The sequence below is a fragment of the Cervus elaphus genome, chromosome 28, assembly GCF_910594005.1.
Source record: "Cervus elaphus chromosome 28, mCerEla1.1, whole genome shotgun sequence".
Classification (NCBI taxonomy): domain Eukaryota; kingdom Metazoa; phylum Chordata; class Mammalia; order Artiodactyla; family Cervidae; genus Cervus; species Cervus elaphus.
Window position 1 is genome coordinate 55129281 of NC_057842.1, and position 9300 is coordinate 55138580.

Below are 9300 nucleotides of genomic sequence, written 5' to 3' on the forward strand. Positions count from 1 at the left end.
CAATCACAAACAAAATATGAGATGGAAATGTAAATCTCAAGTAGGCATAGAATTTCACATTGCAGGGGTTTTTTGGGGGGATATCACATTCCACTAGCAGAGACAAAGGTCAGGAGGCTTGAATGTCAATAAAAATGTTATCAAGGTATATCAGAGATGGATAAGAGGGCATAAGTGCAGTTTAAAATTCTGATAATGTGTGCATCACAGAGAATGCCTCCATTTACAATAAGGGTCCCAGCCCCAGAAAAATAGGAAAGCATCCAAGGCCATTTTGGGGTAATTAAGTACAGCAGTATATCCCCTATGAATATTCACTTTAGTAGGTACAGCAGCTGAATAAGGAGTTTTTTTTTTTTTTAACACATAGGAGAAAAATATAACTAGGGACACAGCAATCAAAGCACTTGCTTTAATTTTTAAAAACATATAAAGAGTATTATCTTAGGAAAAGCAAAATAGTTACAAAAATTTAAATCTGTTTCTCCTGGTGATATGAATTTTTCAACTTCAGCTGTCATAAACAGGATTTTCTGAAAGCTACCTTTTTGAAAAAGCTGTTATGTTTTGAAATGGTTGCAGAGCTTTCATAGCTTCCTCTAGGCAACTGCAAAGCTCTGAAACACACGGTAAGATGATTTCACCAGAAGGGAGAGGAAGTTGTAACAGCTATTTTTAGCACTGGCCCCTCAGCACCATGGCCAGCACACTCCAGAGTACTAGACAGCCCAAACTCCCACAGAGGAAAGTCACCATGTCTGGAAGGACCTTGGCTGGGATGCCACTAATAGCCCCTTCAGGACCTGACCCTTCTTCTAGGAATGTGACATTCTTTAGCAAAAATGAAAAAGAAACAAAACTTGGTTTATCGACAGCACTGTGTTATTACTAGCATCTCAGGTCTCATCTCCCTTCTTGCTTAGCTTTTATATGACAGTAGCCATCAAAACCTGAGAACTAATAGTCACAAACCCAAGTCAGACTTAGACGATGAGATCTGCTCCGGGTCGTTCCCACTGTGCCGCCTCAGATGAGCTTTTCTGTACTCTATGTAAGTTCAAGGCCAGTGGTTTAGAGGATGATTACAGAACAAAAAAATACAGGAACATGGAAAAGTTTTGCTAAGACTTTAAGAAGTATTAAAGCTTTTGGATATGATAGAAAAGGGACTGGACTCAGGGTCAGTATGCTTAGTAACTAAGAGAATGGTCTTTGTGTAGGCTTTAGAAAGTCATCTAATCTCCCAGATTTGATTCCTTCATGAGGAAAAATAAAAGGTCTAGATTAAATGATGACAATATTACATAGTTTTCAAAAGGATTTTTTCTATATATGCTATGATTCTATACGCACACAATTTTAGTGTATTGTTTGCAGTATATTTGTTGGATTCTATTCTCCCTCAAGTGAGAGATTGCAGAGAAGGAAAAAAAATATTCATATTAGGATAAAAACTGAGATGACAAGCAATTATACAACTGTAGCAATTAATTACACTAAAATTTAAAACCTTGTCCTCTGTATATTTTAAGCCACTAGACTGAAAAACAATCTGTCATCTATCTGCGTCCACCCTATCATTTAAATATTGCAATATCTTTAGCATTTATCATATATTCTGAGACCCAAATTTTAACCACCCCTCCCCCCAAAAAAACCCACTAAGAAATAATCTTTGTCTTTCATCAGGCAGAGGGAGACAGTAGTGTCTGGTATACTCACGGAGGGAAATGTGAGCATCCATTTAGGACTCATTTCTTTCCAGAGGTTCCTGGTTCACACTGGTCCCTGGAAAGGGAAAAACAAAACAGAACAGTGAAGGAGTTGTGATTATAAATGACCCTCAGGGTAAAAAAGGAAAAGGAATGGGAATGGAAGAGATGTGTCTTAGGAATGAGATGTTCTAGACAAAATTTGGGACAAAGAGGCTTTTAAGGAGTGAAAAGAGGCTTTGGTCAAGCCCCAAGCATTAGTGAGTGTGATGTAGCAACAGCAAAGAAAGAATTCCAGTTTCTATGCCTAAATTTTATGCTTTTGAACTTTTGTTCTCAACTCTAGTAGCAAAGAAAAAACAGATATGTTTGTTTAAACCCAGGCTTACTAAATCAGATTACAGTCATAATGCCCTAACAAAATATCTTCAAAAAATTTAAAATGTTATCAAAGATATGGAGAAACTAGAGTTCATAGTGCTACTAACAGCTACTCCAGCAAAAATCTGAGAAATGTTAGGTATGAATTGAGAGAGAAAAAAAGAAAGAAACTCGAGAAACGGAGACCTGGAGGAATTGTGATTGTGCTGGCTTCCTACCTGGGTTTTTTCCTTTTGCGTGTGTGCTAAGTCACTTAAGTCGTGTCTGACTCTGTGCAACCCCATGGACTGCAGCCCGCCAGGCTCCTCTGTCCATGGGATTCTCCAGGCAAGAACACTGGAGTGGGTTGCCATCCACTCCTCCAGTGAGTCTTCCCAATCCAGGGATCGAGCCCTTCTCTATCTCCTGCATTGGCAGGTGGGTTCTGTACCGCCAGCACCACCTGAGAAGCCCTTTTCCTTATAAATTTTGCTTATATTTTTGAGACTGTTAAAGAGAAGATTTTCATATAGAAAACAAATGAAAATCCAGGCTTGGGATAAATATATTCATGTGAGAAGAGAGCAGAAACTATTCAAACAAGCTGAATAAAGATACTAAAAATCTCAGGAATGTGAAAGAGGTTTGGTACTAGAGATGACCCTTGGGAGAAGGTTAAGATTCTGTCAGGAAATTTGAAAGATGGACCATAGTGGTAAAATCAGGTAAGGCCGTTTCATAAAGGGATGTTACCACGGTAAGGGGCGTAGGTTTAATTTGAGGGTCATGAGGAGAGAGGTAGTGTTTTAAGAGAGTAATTAAATTTCTTTTTGAGATAACTGGTATCAGCATAGATGCTGAGTTGGAGTGCTGAAAAGCCAAAAGGAATGGGGAGGAGCCAGAGGGAGGAACTAGAGAACACTGCAATAATCTAGCCTAGAGATGGAGGAAGAAGAGTTAATATAGTAGTGATAGTAAAGGGTGGGGCTGGGGAGGAAACTGGAGAGGTGTTTGAAAGGTTAACTTAATCAGACTTAGTAAAAGATTGAGTGTAGGGTTATGAAACTGCTAGGAGCAGCTTTCAACACAGGAGCTTGGAGAACCAAGTGAATGACAATTTTATCAACCAGACTAGAAAATGAAAGAACTAAGTCATTTGCAATTTAGCCAGTCTGGGTAAGCCTGTGCGATATCCAGGTGGAAATCCTCCTCTTGTAAGTTTGGAACCCAGGAAAGAATGGCAAAAAATTGAAATTTACCATGGATCATCTATAGATATCTAATACTACAAATGCTCTACCATTGTATACCCATGTCTCCTTCCTCCAATTTCTTCGGCTCCTAAAATTAATAAAAACCTTTTGAGATCAGGCTTTTTAAAAAAAAAAATCTGCAATTGTGCTGGAAAAGGGACTGTAGACAGACAGTCGGTCAAAACATCAGCTCAAACCTATGAGGATGCATTGTATATTAAAAAAAGAAAACATGCGATCTCTCCATAGTTTGTTTTAGTAATCAAATGTATTAATGTTATCTCAGGTCCCATGACATCTTATGGAAAATACTTTCAGTTTTTCCAAAATCCTTAAACAGGTTTCTGTAAAATACATCCACTTTAAATTATGTTAGGCATTTTTTTTTAAAGTCACACAATTGACACAATTTAAGGCCCACCGTGGATCCTCTCACACTTTCATTTAAAAAAACAAAATGTCTTCCATTAAGAAGATGTGAGTTCAACACGATAATTTGATATCCTATTCCTTTGCTGTAAATAGTGCCTTATTTGTATTTAATTTTGTGTGTTGTACACTAAAATAGCATGTACAAGACCCTCTTCTGAATATCACTTTCCATGATGATAATAGGTAGTGATCTTTTAAATGAGCAGATTTCTATCCAATTTTGTAAAATCATAAATCCATTTTACACTCATTGATAAATAATTCAAACAAAGCTTATAGTGCTCATATGTACCTTAAATCATTTCTTAAAATAAATACAAATTTATTTTATTTTATCTAGTGGCTCAGATGGTAAAGTATCTTCCTACAATGCAGGAGACCTGGGTTCCATCCCTGGTGGGGAAGATCCCCTGGAGAAGGGAATGGCAACCCACTCCAGTATTCTTGCCTGGAGTATTCCATGGACAGAGGAGCCTGACAGGCTCTAGCACATAGGGTCACAAAGAGTTGGACCTGAATGAGCGACTTTCACTACTGACATGGTTAATGAAAATTAAGGAAATAAAATTTAAATATCATTTCATCATCTTTTTTATCCCAGCTAAAGAATTCTCAGAAGAAACCACCAAAATCCTTTGGTGAAATACTTAGGTTTAACTAATAATTTTTTTTTTTAATTCTTCTCTTTTCTTACTTGCTCCCCTCCAATATCCATCAGCAAAGTCAACAAAAACATTCTAAATCCATTCCTTTTTCCCTCTAATCTCTAGTCCAGCTAACAGTCATCTCTTACCTGGGACCTTGAATTGTTTCTCTTCCACTCTTGCCCACACCTTAAATAGATCCTCCCTTTAGAATAATCTTTTAAAATAGAATATGTCATTTATCTACTTAAAACCTTCAAAAGCGCAAGTAAAACAGAAGCTACACATGTTACACTGTTTAGGTCCTATGTAATCCTGTGCCTGTCTGTCTCCGGCCAAATTTAATCTATGCGCTCCAGCCACTCTGGGCTGATTCTGATTCTGCAAACACGCCAGTGTCCTGGCACCGGCTCTTCTTTCTATTTCCAACACTGTTTCCTTCATATTTGCTTAGCTGGCTCCTTTTTTGTTCCAGATCTCCCCGTGTAAATAGAAAAGCCTCCTTATCACCTAGCTTAAGCAATACCTCATGACTCTACCTAGTCAGACTATTTTGTATTTGATCACTCAGCGAGTTCTCTTGCTTATTTGTTTGTTTATTGTCCATCTTCTGATATTTGATAGTAAAGTCCAGGAATATTCTGTGCATGGAAGAGATTATTACAGTGATGCAGAACACAGGTATTGGCATCAAATAGCTGAGGTTTGAAGCTTTGATTCTAACTGCTATCCTCTGGAAAGTTATTAACACTCTGCCTCAGTTCCTCACATGTAAGATAGGAGTAACATTAGTGTACGCTGCATAAAGCTTTTGTGAATATCAAATGAGCTAACCAGGGTTTGGTGTATTTTAAGGATCGGAGAAAAGCCATCCACTGTTGACCTCTGGACTTCAACACCTGGAACAATACTCAGTATAGTGGAAACTTAATAAATACTTTTTTTTTTAAAGAAGCAGAGTAAAGAAGCACATTATACCTCTATTTATTAATATATTGAAGTGATTCATTCTCTTTTAGAAAAGATTTGTTATTTCCTTTTTTCAGTTATAAGGTATAGGCATATACCCAAATGGGAATTTATTTTTCACTTTGTACTCCAACTCCTCATGGATGTAAATTACTTTGGAGCTTGAATGGTCTCTCTTATAAAATGGAACTAATAATCCCTGACCTTTAGCATGCCACAGAAATGTAAGGCAAAAGAGAACTGAGAAACAGCAATAATGTACCGGCTGTTTGTTAATTTAGCTGCCTTCTCTGTGTAACCCCACAGCTGCAATACAAGGCATTTCAATTGTAAACTGGAAAGAATATAAATTATGGCTAATTGAAAGTGCCAGGGAGACCCGAAAGATGACAAAACGCAATTACCCAAATTGGATGTGGGCCAGGCCAGGACTGGTATGTCTGCTCTTAGAAATAATGTGAAGTTTAATGTGGTAAGAATTGCTTGTTAAAATATGGCTGCTGGAAACAGCTGGTACCTCAGTTTCCCCCAGGCTCCTAACAGCCCTATGTTTCCAGGACGAAGTGCCCCTGGGAAAGGAGTTTATTGATGCTTCTTTTTCACAAATGACCACATATTTGCAGAGATCTGACTTTATATCACTTAAAACCCAAGAGTAAGCCAGAAAGATAAAGACCAATACAGGGGGGATCGGGATGGGGAATACGTGTAAATCTATTGCTGATTCATGTCAATGTATGACAAAACCCACTGAAAAAATAAATAAATTAATTAAAAAAAAAAAAAAAGACCAATACAGTATACTAACGCATATATATGGAATTTAGAAAGATGGTAACGATAACCCTATATGCAAAACAGAAAAAGAGACACATATGTACAGAACAGAATTTTGGACTCTGTGGGAGAATGCGAGGGTGGGATGTTTCGAGAGAACAGCATCGAAACATGTATACTATCTAGGGTGAAACAGATCACCAGCCCAGGCTGGATGCATGAGACAAGTGCTCGGGCCTGGTGCACTGGGAAGACCCATAGGAATCGGGTGGAGAGGGAGGTGGGAGGGGGGATCGCGGTGGGGAATATATGTAAATCCATGGCTGATTCATGTCAATGTATGACAAAAACCACTACAATATTGTAAAGTAATTAGCCTCCAACTAATAAAAATAAATGGAAAAAAAAAAAAAAACAAACCCCAAGAGTGCTCCTGGTTTCCTGGTCTGGGGTATCTGATGCCCTTTGGGGATAATTTATCTCAGAAACCACAGGCTGGTAATTTGGTTTCAGGTTGGAAACTGCTGCTTCCTCGTTCTTGGGGATAGAATAAGACATAATCTGGTCCTCCCCTTTAAGCAAGAAGACAGAATTTAATATAATATTTTTCTTTTATGTATCTTTTACTTATCTTGGGCTTTAATTCCATGGCATATAAAGAATACTTGTAAGATTTTCTTTAACAAATATTTTGTTTATTTTAATGACACTGGTACAATGTCCATTTAAAACCAATATCTCAGGCCAAAAAGTACAAATAAAGTCAAAAGAGCAGTGTTCTATTGTATACACTTCTGCATGAATAACCTTAACCGCTAATGAAATTAGATCTTTTCTGGGATCTTCTGACAAGATTTTTCTTTCCTCTTAAAATGGTTTCTCTTCAGTGAAGCCATCTTTGGAGCTGGTCATTATTCTCAACACCTCTATCATTTTGACTCCAACTGGATATTCCTCTTCTTTTGGCCCAGATCCTCAGATTTTAAAAGTAGCTTCAAGTTAAGGAAAGGTCATTTTTCCACAATTCTGTTTTCTGAAAAGCTTCCATCTCCAGGAGTGAAGCAATCACATGCTAGAACTTCAGGGCCAATTGGAAAGTCATAAGTAAGGAACATTAGTTGGTTTTATTTATCACATGCCTGCAAATACAGAGTCCTGGAAAAGGCAGCCTCTCTATGCACACATGCAGTTTTAAAAAGGAGAGAGTGATATGAAGGGGGCTGAGGTTTGGTCACAAAAAATCAGCGCAGTTAAAAGAAACAATAATGAATAATGGACACTGGAATTCAAATTACCAGATGTTTTGAAGAGATAGGGTGCCAGTTTTCAGATTTTCTGTTTTGAACACCACATTTCAAAAGAACTATTTTTTAAAAATAAAAAAGGATTAAGGGGAAAGAAAAAATAAAAAGTGTATCTAAACCATTGAATGACCCCCTGTTTATTCCTGATAAACTTCAATCACATTTTCATCCGCTCCCAGTTCTTTTGGAGTGTGATTATCAGCAATTCTCTGACCTTCAAAGAGAAACCTGAGTGAAATCATGGGAACTCCCTGTCTTTGATGGTATGATTGAGGTTCTTGAGATGTGTCGTCATTTTTACTTTGAGTGAATCTCACTTCTATCCTGTTCGATGACTTTAATATATTCTCCATCCTCCTTATCCCGGAAGTCCTCGATGGAAGATTTTGCTTCCTGGTCAGACATGGTGACGGTGGCTTCCCCCGGGGTCTCTGCACACCAGTGGCCTTAGGTAGGTAGAACCTTGCTCCGGGGTTTACAAATCCCTCTCTCTACCTGACAGAACAACACTGCGGCTAAAGGGACTTCCCCTATGCCTTCTACTTGTAAGATTTATTTCTTAAACTTTTATTAGGTTTGCTTTTAATCTGACATGTATATATATGCTGCTGCTGCTAAGTCGCTTCAGTCAAGTCCGACTCTGTGCACCCCATAGACGGAAGCCCACCAGGCTCCCCCGTCCCCGGGATTCTCCAGGCAAGAACACTGGAGTGGGTTGCCATTTCCTTCTCCAATGCGTGAAAGTGAAAAGTGAAAGTGGTGTCGCCCAGTCTTGTCTGACTCTTCGTGACCCCATGGATTGCAGCCTACCAGGCTCCTCCATCCATGGGATTCTAAGTTCATTAGTATATTTCAAGGTGGAAGAAAAGTAGGTTTCTTCCTAATATTTATCTGCCTTGTGATTGTTTCATTATTCCCACGTAACACAAGGGGAAACCTAGAGCTAGGTTAAAAACCTTCCACACAATCCCTCAGCTCAGCCCTGACTAAAGCAGAGATTCCAGCTCAGGCCCAGGTGATCACAGAGCCTCTACTTTTTCATCAACACCCTTCTGTTTTTTAAGAAACTAGATGCAAAAATGTAGAGAAGATAAAAAAGCTGGATCCCCACTGTCTATGACCTTAAAGAGTTTAGGACCTAGTCATGGAAAATGTAGTATAAACATACTTAAGTAGAGACATTCCCCTACTGGTCCCAGCCTTTTCCTAGAGCCCAAGTTGTCTTTGTTACTGCAATTCAGGCATGTCTGACAGTGTCTGTGTGCTGGTTGAAAAAGGGAGAAAAGTGAAAGTGTTAGTTACTCAGTCATGTCCAGCTCATTGTGACTCCATGAAATTCTCCAGGCAAGAATACTAAAGTGGATAGCCATTTCCTTCTCCAGGGGCTCTTCCCAACCCAGGGATCAAACCCCAGGTCTCCTGAATTATACACAGATTCTTTACCATCTGAGCCACCAGTGAGACCAAAGGACACCCATGGGCTTGAGGGGCCAAGTGGTCAGAGGAGTCATTACAAATGATAACCTCCAGGAGGCAGAGTTGATATGAGCATCTCCTGCTACAAATATAACCTCTTATATCTCCATATAAGAACACATTCCATGCTGCTTGACATGTGCCAAAAATTACATGTTTGCTGAGGGCCTGATTTACTGCTGCATTAAACAGCATCTTGCATTGAGCTTGAAGCAAGGCCTCATTAACTGCTGGTAGTGTGATACCTAAAAGTAGTCATACTGGGGCACCTGGGTTCCAATTTCTGCTTCACTTCTTATTAACTGGGCAACTTTAGACAAATTAATAATCTCCCTGTATCTCAGGTTTCTTATCTATAAAATAGAGATCTAAG

At 38.8% G+C, this 9300-nt stretch overlaps 1 pseudogene; it reads right to left on the reverse strand.

The window, feature by feature from the left end:
* Nucleotides 1-7564: 7564 nt before the first annotated feature.
* On the reverse strand, nucleotides 7565-7856 carry LOC122685610 (annotated as a pseudogene).
* Between the last annotated feature and the right edge of the window lie 1444 nt (nucleotides 7857-9300).